Consider the following 16,635-nt stretch of genomic DNA (forward strand, 5'->3'; position numbering starts at 1 on the left):
AGGACATTCAAATGCCACATCACCTATAATGGTAATAATAATATTGCTTCTGTCAAGTGGCCGACAGATAACCTTCTATTTTTTTTAATCTACAAGAATTCTCTGACTTTCATTGTAGTAATGATGTAGAGTTGTCAAATGAAAAAGTTAAATGAAGGTTTTACAACATATGCAAGACTTGCATTAATAAAAGAATAATAGAGACCAAAATGGCAGATAAACCAAAGACCAATTTGAAGAAGAAATAAAATCACTGGCTTTTCATCCCTTATCTACATAACTCATTAAGACATATTCAAACAAATGGATTGTTTTAAAATATAATTTAGACTCATTCTCAAATTCTCCTTGGCAGTGGTAATGTTTCCTTAGTGACTCCAAGGTGTTTACAACATGCTATTTCTCTCTCCTCTCTCTTTGGGAACCCAGTTACCTTGGCATTTTCCCTTGAAGTAATGTCTTTCTTAATTTGCCTTCAATGTCACATCTATATCTCCTCAGCAAGACTCACCATCAGCTGCATAAGAAGCTCAGCTGGTACAGGTATGATTATAAAAGAAAAAAAAATATTAATGGTATATGACAAAAAAAACTAGGGTTCCCATGCCAATTCTGTTAATAACTACATATGTTCAACACATTTTCTTCACCTGCAAAATGAGATATTTGGTTAGATGAACTCTATGGGTCCTCTGATCTCAAATACTATGATTTAGACAAATTACAGATTGTTTAGAAGTTGTCCTTCAGGATGATTAGTCTTCCTGATGGATAAACAGATTGAAATTGAAATGGACATAATCAGGAGAAAATGGAAGAGAAGCTATTATAAATATTCAGGTCAAGATAACCTAGAGAGAGGAGAAAAGAAAATGCTATGGATGTTAGAGACGAAGAATAATTGCAGCATACCAACTGGTTGAGTGTGAGTCAAGAGAGACAGGAAAGAGAAAGAAAAGGAAAGAGACACGACCCTGAGATGTTAAGTGTAGGTGACTGAGAAGAGAGTAGTTTAAAAGATGGGTAGTTAAAGATTTTCTTTTAACAATTCAGCATATCTTGATTGAAGACATATAAGTTGAAATGTCTAACAAGTAGACGGCAGCTCAGAAGAGAGTCGGGAAAAGAAAAATAGAGTTTGGATCATCTTCATGGATATGACAGGCAAAGTCATGACACTAAAGGTGACAGGCAATGGGGAGAAGGCCCTTGGCAGGATTGAACACCAAGCAAAGGTTTGACATTGCAAAGGACTCAGGTTATTCAGATTCAGCAGTTTAAAAATCACAGGTGGCTAGTACGGAAAAACAAAACAAAACAAAAACCCTGAACTACTTATATATTCTGTCCTGCATTCTAGCTTTTAGAAAACTGTAACATTTTCATTATGGCCAAGTATAATGTCATTTATCATATATGTTTCACAGCTGTTTGAAATACATACACACATATCAACTCCTGTTCTTACATCTTTGTTCATTTCCCTCACACTTTCTTAGTATATGCTTTATTTTTTTAAATTTATTTATTTTAATTGGAGGCTAATTACAATATTGTAATGGTTTTTGCCATACATTTACATGAATCAGTCATGGGTATAGATCCTGCCATTAAATGCATAAAGACTTGATAGCTTTGTCTCTATTGTAGACTGTACTCAAAACATCACAAAGTATGACCCTTTGCTGTAACATTTTTTGTCTTACATTTAACTTTGCCTGTTAGTAAGTTTATTACTCCAGCAATTTTATTTTCATTTATTTTTATTTTTGTAGATCAAATAGAACTTTAATATAAAGAAGTGTCAAGCTATGATAAAAGTAAAAAAGCTTGAGATTGACAAGTACACATTGCTATATTTAAAACAACCAACACAGGGAATATAGCACAGGGAATGCTGTCCAGCAATTTTAAATAATTTGCTTGCTGTGGCTTTTTTGTACTTACATTTTAACTTTTCTTAGCCATTTCATTATAGATCTTAATGTTAAGGTTCTCAACATTGGAGCTACTGACATTTTGGATGGCATACTGATTTGCTTTGGGGGCTTTGTGGTGTGTTGTGGGATATTTAGCAGCATCTCTGGCCTCCACTCAGTAGATGCCAGGAGCACTGCCATCTTCAGTTACAACAATCAGAAATGTCCAGACACAGGTGAATGTCCTCTAGGGGGAGAGGCCAAAATCAACCCCTAAATTCATGTTCTTCTTTCCTTTAATACGTAAACTTATCCCATAAGGTATTCTATGTTTGATTCTATTCTGATCTCTAATTTTATGGGGTTTTTGGCTTATTTTTCTATCTTTTGTAAAATGGAAAATATATTTTGTGTGTGCCAGTGTGTTTGTGTGTGTGTGATAGTTCTTTTTTTTCTGAGAAACTAAAAGGTTTATAATCTGTTCTCCATTTTCCAGTGATTGTGATGATAACTTTACATCATTCACTGACATCTTTTCTTTTTTAAAAATCAGCTTGACTGTATCTATTGATTCCCTGCTCTGAACCATGAAAAGAGTAACATGTTCATACTTCCTTTCACCTTTGACAGACGTGCAATTTTGCTAGCTTTTTAAATAAAGTTTGTTTTGTTGCTCATTTTATTAGAATTAGGGAGAGATTTGTTGCCCTCACTTCCCAAGCACTCTGACTACTCTTGATGGTTTCAGCCCCTCCTCTGAACCCCCACTGTCTCACTACAATGGAACAATTAAAGAAATGAAATACATCAGACCAGGGAGCCTCAAGGACCCAGGTCTATTGCTGTAGCTTCCTGTTCTGTTTGGTGGTACCCAGACTAATTATAAAATTTTAAATTATCCCTGGAAAAGACATGGCTCAGAGTCCCATTTCCTATTACACAATCTCTCTCTTTCCCTCTCTCTCACTGGAAGTGGGCATGCTTCAAATCCACTTGCCAATAGACAAGGAATACATGCACACAATATCTAGTGAAGAATGGTTTACAAGGTAATTATCTGCCCCACATAACATTAGCATACAGCCAAGTATGTGATGCTTTTACTGGAAAAAGACATAATCTTAAGAAGAGACTCTGTGAAGTCTCTAGGCACATCACCCTTGGATCTGGCATTGTTTTTATATCAGGCATTAAAACTGGTCCAAAAGTATGTGCTGTGCTTAGGCACTCATTCATGTCGAACCTTTGTGACCCCATGGACTGTAGCCCACCAGACACTTCTGTCCATGGGATTCTGCAGGCAAGAATATCAGAGTGGTTTGCCATACCTTCTCCAGGGGACCTTGCCAACCCAGGGATCAAACCCGGGTCTCCAGCATTGCAGGAGGATTCTTTACCAGCTGAACTACCAGGGAAATCCAAAAGTTTAGATGCTTCAAAACAAACGTGATAAGAAACTCATAGAATAAGCTAACATAAATAAGTCAGGGATCCACATCAGTTGATATGAATATTCTGTCAGTGAGAAAAAATAGAAAAAGGGAATTACAGAGGAAATTTTCAAATGCTACTACTACTGCTTACTTATTGAAGGAGCAAATGCCCTCAAGAGAGTGTTGAGATTAAGAACTTGGGTTCTAGAGTTATTTAGGGAAGGTGATGATTTGCAAAGCCCTAACAAAGAGTTAAGCAATGTATGTCTTAACAAAAAAGAAGGTAATGTAAATAGCAGGATGTAATCAAATAATTACTTTTGTTTATTCTGAAAACAGTGTAATTCAATAAAGCCCCATCATGGCCCATCTTTTCTCCAGTGTACCCTTTATATTTTCTGATATTTCAAATCAGAAACAACACAGGGAACTGTACTCAATACTCTGCAATGCTATATAGGAAAAGAATCTAAAAGAAAGACTGGATATATGTTCATGGATAACTGATTCACTTTTCTGCACACCTGGAACACAACATTGTAAATCAACAATAACAAAAATTATAAAAAAGGGAAAAAAAAAGAACAAACTCAAACAACACATATCTGATTTTTCTTTAAGGTAAGAACTGGATTTACTTAGAAACACAATCTGCACAGTGGGCCATCTCAGAAAGTAAGAGGCTCTGATATACGGACTGGTTAGTTTTTATGGTCCGGGAAATTTCATAGGATAAAGAGTGGGAGGATTATTCTAACTATTTTGGAGAAGGGACAGACTTCCAGGAATTTTGCCACTGCCCACTTCTGGCCTTTTATGGTTGGCCTCAGAACGTCATGGTGCTGGTGGGTGTGTCATTGAAACTCGCTAATGCACTACAATGAACAGATTCCAGATTCTATTTCCTGTCTGATCTTTTAGTCCAAGTTTTGAAATTTATAAATCCATAAACACTATGCCTGCAGTCATTTCCAAATTTAACTTTACTAAAAACCATCACTCCACATATAAGTGAAAACATATAGAACAAATACAGCAAAACAGAAACAGATTCACAGACGCAGAGAACAAACTAGCAGTTGCCAGAGAGAAGGGGTTGGGGGAATGAGCAAAACGGGTGAAGGGGATTTGGAGGCACAAACTCCAAATATTATTTATTTCAGTACAAAGTAAATAAGTCACAAGGATGTAACACACAGCACAGGGAATATAGCAATAACATAATAATTTTGTATGGTGCATAACTTAAAAAAATCTAATCACTACATTGTACACCTGAAACTAATTTTGTAAGTCAACTATACTTAAATCAAAAAATAATAATAAAAAATAATTCATCACTAATCTAAGTTGAAACATCCTTGTGATCCATTTATTCCAATGATTTAAAAACTTAATTTCTTTAGCTCTTCAATATTCCCACTATATCCAGTGGTAGACAACTTTCAAGTTATGTGAAGTATTTTAAATATTTTTATATTATTAAGGACAGGAGAAAAATATTATTCCAAACTTTAAAAATGATGAACAAAAGAAAATATAAAGAACATACAAGCTCCATTCCTACTTAAATATGAAATCCAATATGATATTCCTTAGTATTAAAAATTAGAGTCATTTAGAAAAAAAAGCCAAAATTGTCTATTAGTTTCAGGTACTAAAAATATCATCAAGCATTGAACATCATTTGATCTATTTATGCAGCTTTCGACAGAAATCAATCTCCAGGTTTAATCCTAAACCCTCAGATCAAAAATGGCAATGAATGAATTTTTTAAGTAGAAACAGACAAGTCCATTCTTACTAAACTTGACTGCTCTAAAGTAAGGGCAGGTTTTGATAAAGAGAAAAGTTTGCAAAAGAGCACATACAAAATTTAACATGGAAAGGGGGTGACATATGGGAAAGAAAGATAACCATGATTTCTTACATAAAATATGCCCTTAGGGTTATTTAGATATTGCAATATCCCTTTAACAAGGAACATGGGGCTGTGAAGCAGCAAGATAGCACACAAGAAATTTTACAGAGACACAAGTACTCCTTTGGAGTCCAATAAATTAGTTAGCCCCCACTGAATAAACACAACTTGTGCTTTTTTACATTACTCTTTTTCTGGCTAGCTACAAAAAGGGCAACACCTTTAAATTTTAAGATTAAGTTGTCAGTTCTTAGGACAGATTCTCCTACTCTTAAATTTCCAGAAGAGGAGGGACAGTTGGGGCAGTATTAACTTCTTTACCACATGGAATTGTTTGCAACAACTCAGATTTTCACTGTCTGGGGGAAAAAATCTGGATGCTGAGCATGAGTGAATAGAATCCTGACAATCACATAAATCAAGTATGATACTATATTTTGAATCACATGAATGAAATATAAGCCTATATAGCATCATATAGGTTTCATCATATAGCATTTTCCTCATTGCTTAGCTTTGCAATACTAGATTTTGAATCAAATGAATTGCTCATACTTGACTCATTTGATTCAAAATCTATTATTGCAAAGCTAAGGCAATTAGGGAGATAGTTTTTAAGTGATGTTAGTCTTTGTCAAGATTTCTAAGTCCCCTAAGAGCATTTAGTTAGAAAACTGCTAAAGCATAAGCATAGCGGGAGCAACTACAGGAAAAGTGAATGCCCTAGAAAGACATAATTTTTTTAAAATCACCTCACCTGTCAATTTACCCTGAGAACATATGGTAAAATTGAAACTAAAGGTCACAGACTGCTTTAGATGCATAGACTTAAAAATTAAAGAAAGTCATCACAACTTGGTTTATATTCATTACAGTCATTTCATTCAGGAAATCTCTAAAAGGCAAGTGGAAATTTTGAGCCATGAAAGATGAATTTTTGCCACCTTGGCCCTAGAGTGGCTTGAGGTCAGAGAATTAAAGCTATCATAAGTTAGTAACAGTTTGTGCACCCCTATTCTTGAGGAAAGTGGACATGACTGTCTAGAATTTTGTTCTACTGCTTTATATACCAGGGTGTATATGTGTGTGCGTGTCTATTTGTCCTTGAAAACTACTGTGTCTCTTCAGAATAAACTCCCTAAGGTTGTTTGTTCAGTCACTCAGACATGTCTGACTCTTTGCGACCCCATGGACTGCAGTATGCCAGGCATCCCAGTCCTTCACCAGCTCCCAGAGCTTGCTCAAATTCATGTCCATCAAGTAGGTGATGCCACCCAACCACCTCACCCTCTGTCATCCCCTTCTCCTCCTGTCTTCAATCTTTCCCAGCATCAGGGTCTTTTCTAATGAATCGGCTCTGCGCATCTGGTGGCCAAAGTACTGAAGCTTCAGCTTCAGCATCAGTGTTTTCAAAGAATTTTCAGGACTGATTTCCTTCAGGATTGACTTGTTTGATCTCCTTGCAATCCAAGGGATTCTCAAGGGTCTTTTCCAACACCACAGTTCAAAAGCATCAATTCTTCGGTGCTCAGCTTTCTTTATAGTCCAACTCTCACATCCATACATGACCACTGGAAAAATCATAGCTTTGACTCTGTGGACCTTTGTCAGCCAAGTGATGTCTCTGCTTTTTAATATGCTATCTCGGTTGGTCATGACCTTTCTTTCAAGGAGCAAGCATCTTGTAATATCTTCATTCTCCATCTGCAGTGATTTTGGATCCCAAAAAAATAGTCAGTCACTGTTTCTATTGTTTCCCCATCTATTTGCTATGAAGTGATGTGACTGGATGCTTCGTTTTTTGAATGTTGAGTTTTAAGCCAACTTTTTCACTTTCACTTCCATCAAGGCTCTTTAGTTCCTCTTTGCTTTCTGCCATAAGGATGGTGTCATCTGCATATCTGAGTTTATTGATATTTCTCCTGACAATCTTGATTCCAGCTTGTGCTTCATCCAGTTTGGCATTTCTCATGAGGTACTCTGTATTTAAGTTAAATAAGCAGGGTGACAATATACAGCCTTGACATATTCCTTTCCCAATTTTGAACCAGTCTGTTGTTCCATGTCCAGTTCTAACTGTTGCTTCTTGACTTGCATACAGAAGACAAGTAAAGTGGTCTGGCATTTCCATCTCTTAAAGAATTTTCCACAGTCTGTTGTACCACATAGTCAAAGGCTTTAGCATAGTCAATGAAGCAGAAGCAGATGTTTTTCTGGAATTTTCTTGCTTTTTCTATGACTCAACAGATGTTGGCAATTTGATCTCTGGTTTCTCTGCCTTTTCTAAATCTAGTTGGAGCATCTGGGAGTTCTCAGTTCATGTACTATTGAAGCCTAGCTTAGAGAATTCTGAGCATTACTTTGCTAGCACTGGGAAATGAGTGCAATTGTGCAGTAATTTAAACATTCTTTGGCACTGCCCTTCTTTGGGATTGGAATGAAAACTGACCTTTTCCAGTCCTGTGGCCTGCTGAAAACACTGCTGAGTTTTCCAAACCTACTGATATATTGATTGCAGTACTTTAACAGTATCATCTTTTAGGATTTTATATAGTTCAGCTGGAATTTCGTCACTTCCACTAGCTTTGTCCATAGTGATGCTTCCTAAGTCCCATTTGACATTACACTCCAAGATGTCTGGCTCTAGGTGAGTGATCACACCATCATGGTTATCTGGGTCATGAAGATCTTTTTTGTATAGTTCTTCTGTGTATTCTTGCCACCTCTCCTTAATACCTTCTGCTTCTGTTAGGTCCATACTGTTTCTGTCCTTTGTTGTGCCCATCTTTGCATGAAATGTTCCCTTGGTATCTCTAATTTTCTTGAAGAGATTGCTAGGTTAGGGGTGACTATTTTGTGCATCATAGAAAATGGGGCAATGTATGTTAAAGGATCCATTTTCCAGCTCTCTTCACATCCCTCCTGATTCCTCTTGAAATGATAAACCTTTCAGTATCTTACTTGACTAATTACTTCCTCTATATCCTTGACATTTAATCTCTCCAATCCTTTGTTTTTCAATCTGTAAACTAGGGATGAAAATATAACTTTACATACACGTTAAAATCAAAAGAGACAAATGAAAATGTACATTTTACTGCCAAGATACATCATTTTAAAAGGGCAAAACTGAATGTGTAAAAATCAAGAAAAAATGAGGGAAATGTATTAAGAGAATAACATGAATTGAAAATATTTCTTCCTCCTCATTATTCTATATTTCTTGGTATGTAGCACATAAGTTTTCAAACCTTAACCTCGCCCAGCCAATTCTGAAAGAGAAAAAAATACTTTGATAATACATGAAACATCTACATGAAAGATAATGCTATATTCAAGAAACTGCAGAGAAATGAAGGTAAATGTTACAGTAGATGACTGCTCTAATTTTATAGTTCCTGTAACTCAAACTAGACTCCAGACCTCAGCTTCATTATCTCTCATTTCCTTTTGGTCTAATTAATCAAAATCCTTCCTAGGTATTCATGTCTGGCCAATATGTCTTCCTGAATATGAATAAGAAATAGAATACCATTCGATGTTTGAAATTATGGGGGTAATCTCAATGACGGAAATAGATGACTGGCAAAAGGGAAGGGAATGCCTGATTAAATGTATTCATGAAGATGTCAAAGCCTTATAAAGCCAGTATCTGGGGAAGAGAAAGATGTAGGACGAGATCTTCTCTGGTGAAGTGTGTTTCCCTAAATCATCGTCACCATGGACAACAAAGGTTCGTCACAGAACGGTATGTGCTAATTAGAAATTTTAGGAAATATTATCTTAGCCAGAAGTTTCAGGGTTACAAAGTTTAGAAGAACTAGCTAATCACTGCTCTAGAAGTCAATTGTATAGGACAGTGTTTCTACGTACAATAGGACAGTGGTTCTCAAATGGAGGAATGTCTTCCAGAGATAATTGGTTAATGTCTGGAGATGGCTTTGGTTGTCTTAATATGGGGCAGGGGTGCTAGTGGTACCCAGTGGGCAGAGAGCAGAGATGTTGCTAAACATATAATGCACAAGTCAGCCCCCAGAACAAGTACTTATCCAGCTCAAAATGCCAGCCAGGCCAAAGTTGAAAAACCTTGGTCAAAAATAAGACCAAAAGTGTCTCTTGAGTCCAATTCATCACAACGACAGAAGGTAGAAACAAACATTTTCTAGTTCCCTCATCTTTTATGCGGTGTGGCCAAGATGAGTCAATCTGATGAAACTTTTAACTCCGAAGCCATAAGACAGACAATAACAGTAGAGTTGTCTCCTACAATACTTTGTCGACTGGGTTTAAGCCAAATGACATCTTACAAGTAAAAACAGGCTCGTAATAGCTAATTGCCTTTACTTTCTTGGTTGATATTTGCAAGAAAAAGAAATTGCAGATAACGAATGAGAACTTGGGAGCTTCTAAGATGACTCAGTGGTAAAGAATCCATCTGTGATGTAGGAGACTCAGGAGACACAAGTTTGATCCCTGGATTGAGATGGTGCCCTGGGGAAGGAAATGGCAACCCACTTCAGTATTCTTGTCTGGGAAAACAAATGAACAGAGGAGACTGGTGGGCTACAGTCCAGGGGGTCACGAAAGAGTCCAATATGACTTAGTGACTAAACAATAATGGTGAGAACTTACTGTATAACATGTAGAACTCTAATTAATGCTATGTGGTGACCTAAATGGAAAGGAAATCCCCAAAAGAAGGGAGTTTATCCATCCATCTATCTACCTTTCTATATATTTACATACATATATCTGATTCACTTTGATGTAAGGCAGAAACTAATACAACATTGTAAAGCGACTCCACTTCAATATACATTAATAAAAAGGAAAAAATTGCAAGACAAAGGATTAAAATAATTTTATGAAACAACAAAAACATTTCTCTTTTATCTTAGGCTATGAAAAGCCCTTCAGATGATAAAGGTACAGATATCTCAATTTCTCTATCTGCAGAGTACTTTTTATTTATACTTGGAGATAAAATATCTAATCAGCTATGTTACATGACTATAAAGTACCTAAAATAAACTCTTCAGAAACATGTTTTTGAATAATTGAAAGTCTGCTAGATGAATCATCTTATTTTGCTGCTAAAAGCTTTGTTAGTTACATTTTATGGTGAAGAGTCTTTTATGTATTTTCAGGTATTTGGGGTTAGCTATGTTTTTCCTACAAATCTTTGGTACTTGCCTACTTTTCGATTGGACAATTACATTTATTGAAGATCCCATAGGAAAGGAGTTTTCTGATAAACACATTTTAATATTTTATATTCTTTCTGTTCTTTTGGAGCAGTAAAAGTGATGAAAGTTATTTTTTAATTATTGTTTCTTCCTTTTGTAAGTGTAAATTATTGATTTGTTAGTGGTTCACATCTGTCCATTTGCTGAGATGGTAAATTGGTGACTATTTCATCTCTGATAATTGCAAAAGACTTCAAAAGTGAATGTTTTATAGACAGAGGAGAACAAGTGGATAAAGTCAACTTTCTAGAGTCACTGTTGTCATGCAATAAAAGACACATTTTTTTTTCTGCTAGCAATGGCAATGACCTCTGTGAGCATGGAGTCACCACAGCTACTGATGTGGGCCCTGTAACACACATGAAGACTGAGAGCCCACGTGTATGTGTGATGTGACATGATGAGGTGAAAAGATGACATTACTAGCACCCAGTCACCTCCATCTGCTAATAAGGGGACTAGGGGAATATCATTTACCCTCTGTAAGTGGTTGCTTCTTCATTAATATAATTTGATGACAACACTGAAGGTCAAGTCTATCTCATAGGGTCATTATGAAACACAAATTTTAAAAATGCTTTAAAGCTTTTGGCAAAATATCAAGGAAATGCATGGGGTTATTAAGGTGAGTTAGCAGATCCAAGCTACAGTATCCTTTTTTCCTTAGTATTCTCTTTTTATCAACAGTAGCGATCAGTCACTCATGTGTTTACTCTTACCCAGAGTGATGGTAAACCACACAGATCAACTGTACTTTTCTGGTCGTTTCGGTGTCTAAAATTGAAGCATTAATCAATGTAGAGTGAAAAATTTGAAAACTCCTAGAGAGCCTCGTTGCTGAGAATCTGCAGAGTCTCAACATTAAACTGTCTTAAAAGAAGGACCTAAACACTCTGGCTCAGAATTAATTTAAGCTCCAAATGTTTGCAGAGCACAGAAGCACTTCTGGGAGCAATACAAAAATGCAGGGAGTAAGCTAGCTCTCCAACTATATCTGTGAAAATATCATCATCCATCTAAATTTACACAGTGGAAGGTGTTGCTTCTTCCCCACCCCAGCTACTAACAGCACCAAATCCTGCTCAAGGCAATGGGGAGAGATAAGGCTTCCCTGGACTGGATGGCTTTTGATAACCTCGTGTGAAGAGATCATCCCAGAGTGGCTCGTGCTTGTATTTAAGCAGGGTCCCGTCTGCTCCTGCTCCTGATGGTGTCAAATCTGCTCTTGTACCAGGATGTGGTCTCTATGCCTGTCTGTGCTAGCAGGGATGACAACTGCCTGAAGTCCCTTTGAGACCTGTTTTCCCAAGCTGTCGGACTGTCCCACAATGCCTATAGGCACTCCAAGGAAATGTTCCTCAAATGTGTAAGTACTGTACATCGTGTTTATTTCCAGAAGGAACCTTCATATAAGTGACTGGGCTATAATATCCTTTAAAGAACAATGCTGTATCAGCCAAACTTCAAATAATACACTTTCTAGATCAAAGAAGGTGTCAGCATACAAGATATAGAAATAAAGAGTTAGTTTTATGGAAAGCTCAAAGATTATTAAAGTGTGCGATAGCTTTTCAATTTTCTTTTTTAAATCTCCAAAACAAATGTTAAGCACCTGTATTTGTCAACATGGATCACCGTAACAGAATACAATAGATTCAGTGAATTAAACAACAGAAATTTATTTCCTCACAGTTCTGGGGGCTAGAGGTCCCAGATCAGGGTGCTAGCAAGGTCAGGTTTTGGTAAGGGCTCTCTCTTCCCAGCTTGGCTTCACAGGGTGGGGCGTGGGGAAGAGAAACAGATGGAAAGACACAGAGACAAAAGAGAAAACTCTGGTGTTTCTCCTCATAAAGACACTAATCCTACTGGATCAGTGTTCCACGCTGAACTTATTTAACCTTAATTACCTTCATAATCCTTCAAGTCAGGCTTCAGCAATACATGAACCAAAAACTTCCAGATGTACAAGCTGGATTTAGCAAAAGAAGAGGAGCCAGAGGTAAAATTGCCAAAATCCACTGGATCATAAGAAAGCAAGAGACTTCCAGAAAAACAGCTACTTCTGCTTCATTGACTATGCTAAAGCCTTTGTGTTGATCACAACAAACTGTGGAAAATTCTTAAGGAGATGGGAATACCAGACCACATTTCTTAGCTGTCTCCTGAGAAGCCTGTATGCAGGTCAAGAAGTAACAGTTAGAACTGGACATGGAACAATAAACTGGTTCAAAATTGGGAAAGGAGTACATCAAGGTTGCATATTGTCACCCTGCTGATGTAGCTTACATGCAGAGCACATATGTGAAATGCTGGGCTGGATGAATCACAAGCTGGAATCAAAATTGCTGGGAGAAATATCAATAACCTCAGATATGCAGATGACACTATTCTAATGGTAGAAATCAAAGAGGAAATAAAGAGCCTCTTGATGAGAGAGTAAGAGCAGAGTGAAAAAGCTGGTTTAAAACTCAACATACAAAAAGCTAAGATCATGACATCTGGTCCCATCATTTCATGGCAAATAGATGGGCAAACAATGAAAACAGTGATAGACTTTATTTTCATGGGCTCCAAAGTAACTGCTGATGGTGACTACAGCTGTGAAATTAAAAGATGTTTGCACCTTAGAAGAGAAGCTATGATGAACCTAGACAGCATAGTAAAAAGCAGACATCACTTTGCTGACAAAGGTCCACAGAGTCAAAGTTATGATTTTTTAAGGAGTGAAAGCTGGACCATAAAGAAGGCTGAGTGCCAAAGAATTGATGCTTTTGAATTGTGGTGCCTGAGAAGATTCTTGAGTCCCTTGGACAGCAAGGAGATCAAATTTGTCAATCCTAAAGGAAATCAACCCTAAATATTCAATGGAAGGTCTAATGCTGAAGCTGAAGCTCCAATATTTTGGCCACCTGATGCAAAGAGCCAACTCACAAGAAAAGACCCTGATGCTGGGAAAGATTGAAGGAAGGAGGAAAAGGGGAAAACAGAGGATGAAACTGCTGGACAGCATCACCGACTCAAAGGATGTGAATTTGCAAACACCAGGAGATGGTGAAGGACAGGGAAGCCTAGTGTGCTGCACTCCATGGGGTAGCACAGATTTGGAGATGACCTAGCGACTGACCTGATAAAGAATCTGCCTGCAATGCGGGAGACCTGGGTTTGATCCCTGGGTTGGGAAAATCCCCTGGAGAAGGGAAAGGCTACCCACTCCAATATTTTGGCCTGGAGAATTCCATGGACTGAGAAGTCTGTGGGGGTTGCAAAGAGCCGGACACGACTGAGCGACTTTCACACTAGCGACTGACCAAGAAGAAGAACCCTCATAAAGGCCAGTTTCCAAACAGAACATTGGGGACTGAGGCTTCAGCATTTGAATCTGAGAAATACATGTTCAGTCCATAACATTACCTGACATAAAGCAGTCTTAGGTGGAGTTGGGAAAAGGAAGCATGTTTGATATTTTGGTCCTTCAATGTCCTTCTGGGCATTTTCACCCAGCCCACAATAAGTAAATGAGAACTATGCTGCAGTGCTGAACTGGGTGGATGGGATATGTTAAACAAAGTTGATTCCATATCACAAAAACAAATAATTATAGTTTTTAAATGTTACAAATTATTGTTCTAAGATTTGCAACGAATAGGTTTAGAACTACCAGAGAAAGGTTGGTTTAGAATTGGAAGCAATTATTCTCTTTCTGATGAAGGTACATTGAAAGTTGTATGTTAATACTTCTAGGTCAATCAAGGAGCCCACAGTAGAGCAGACAGCTGATGAAAAATGGTGCTCAGTGTTTCTATTAAATTCATGTCATTCTTTTTATTCACTAGTTTTTCTTTCATCCTCCATTTTAACTGTTCCTCTTTTTTTCCAAATGTTCCAAATAATATATTTAAATGTTCACAACTTTTGCTAAAGACTAGTTTTTTCTATCATTGTGTTAGCTAGATTTTCCTACTCTATCCTCAGTCCATTGCTTAGTATTTTGTAGAATTTATGCCAAGTTTTTCTGACTTACCACTCGTAAGCATCAACAACATTGTATTCTGCATTCATGATGAATGCTAAGTTATAGTGTGTGGATTAAGAGATTAGTCAAAGAAAAGTTATAATTTTATAACTCCTATTTAGGGAATATATTGGTTCCAACCCACAATAAGAAATTAAATGGCTAAATATAGGTAAATATGTGTGCTATATTTGGTTCCAAAACTAAAAGAGATGACACAATAAAATACTTAATAGTTCATATTTGGGGCATTTTCAATGTTTGCTATCCAAATAATAACTTGTGGGAAGGGTGAAATTAAACGAGAAGAGCAAAGAAGGGAAGAGGTTGAACTTAGAAAAGTTGAATGAGAAAAAATTGTTTCTAGAGATTATGGAAGGAAAAAGTTAAAAAAAGAATGACTCCATTTTTACATGACCCTCATTAAAAAAAATTATACATCTATCAAACATGTTAACATTCTGGTAATGGGTACATTAATTGAATGTCCAAACAAGTCTAACTCTGAATTTATTTGATCACTTCAAGAATAAACAGTATGCCCAGGGCAAAGTGTACTATATCAACACCACCAACAGCGGCCACAACTCATGCCTCTCTATCCTTGAAGAAAAAGAACAAATGGAACAGACCCATGTGAGTTTTTTAATCTGGGTTTTTCACCCAAATAACTGAGACAGTACACTCATGTTACCAGGCTACAGATTATTAGAGTAACGGTAACCACACATGCAGAGAAAGGTAGAGGAACAGTAAGCAACTGAAGAGAAATTACATTATGTAGCTGATGAAGTATGAGTAAAATCAAGGGATGACTAAAGGTTTGTAGCAGCAAAATCAGTAACAGATCTCTAAATTGTCCATGCAAACAACCTTAGTTCAAGCAATGCATTAGACCCAGGATGGCAGCTATTTTACTGTATGAAAGCATGGACTCAATGGAATCTCCATTCTGTAAAAAATAGGATTTGCAAAACTCATGGATATGTAAGAAACACCCCAGTTTTGAGTAATCCCTGTTACTAGAGACTCCTACATGGGAGTCACACCTACACTGCGCCACTTAAGCCATCACTTCTGACTTTCAAGGCTCACTTGATTCTGCTTCTACTTCTCTGAAACTATTCTTCATTTTTCAATGACTCCTCTGTCACCTCATACTCTTAATTATAAGTCTCCTCTCTGAAGTGTCCTACAAAATATTATGCTTTGCATCTCAAGGTTGCAATGATTGCCTCTGTTGTGATGACAATATAGTCTACATATCAAGTCTCAATCATTTATCCCAGCTCCAACAATGTTTCCCTTCTGATTCCCTATACTAACCACAGTCCTAATATTACTTAAAATATTTTCACATGCATCTCCCCTTAAATAGAATCTGTTCTCTGCCTACAACTTTGTTAATGATAGCAGCATTCTTTTCCTCTTCTAAGCTCATTAATAATGAGGATGATAAAATGAAGGAAGGAGGAGGCGGAGGACTTATTTTAATGAATTTAAAATAAATTTAAAATTTATTGAGAGCTATTACATTGCCACACAATTTACAAATCACTTTATGTGCAATACTATATTCAATCCTGAGATAAGGAAACCAAGGCTCATAGAAGTGATTGATGGAATTTGCACCAGTCACACAGGTAGTAAGCACCGAGTCTGAATCTCATCTAACTCAGAGCTCTCACTATTACCTGTTAAGCTACAACGCCCCCAAGAAAACTATGCTGCCACTCACTATACAGTCTGAATTTCTTTACAGCTCCTAACTCTCATGTCCCATCCTATTTCCTTTGCAATGTCTATCCACCTCTTCTGCGCTCTTCATTTCCTTTACCACTAGACTAGTTCATAGACATCAGGAAAGCAAGTATTTTAATTAGAGAGGCTCAGCTGCTGGGAGTTTAATGCCTAATGCTCGTAGTAGTGAACTAGGGGGCAAAACCCTCCATTGTGAATCCCACTGATGCTGTTACTAAAGACGACACTGTGTAATTTTCTGCCTGGACATAAGTCAACAAAATAGACTGCTCTGATAGCTGCATGGGGGCTGATGTTGGGATGGACTGAGGAAAGTGTGTTTAGGAATGTCATGACTTCTTCA

At 37.1% G+C, this 16,635-nt stretch overlaps 1 protein-coding gene across 1 annotated transcript in view; it reads right to left on the reverse strand.

Moving 5' to 3' along the window:
- The window catches only part of LOC122697542, a 650,597-nt gene that overhangs the window by 89,480 nt on the left and 544,482 nt on the right, over positions 1 to 16,635 (reverse strand). The gene's annotated exons all lie outside the window — the stretch shown is intronic.

The sequence above is a fragment of the Cervus elaphus genome, chromosome 7 (genome assembly GCF_910594005.1).
Source record: "Cervus elaphus chromosome 7, mCerEla1.1, whole genome shotgun sequence".
NCBI classification, from domain to species: domain Eukaryota; kingdom Metazoa; phylum Chordata; class Mammalia; order Artiodactyla; family Cervidae; genus Cervus; species Cervus elaphus.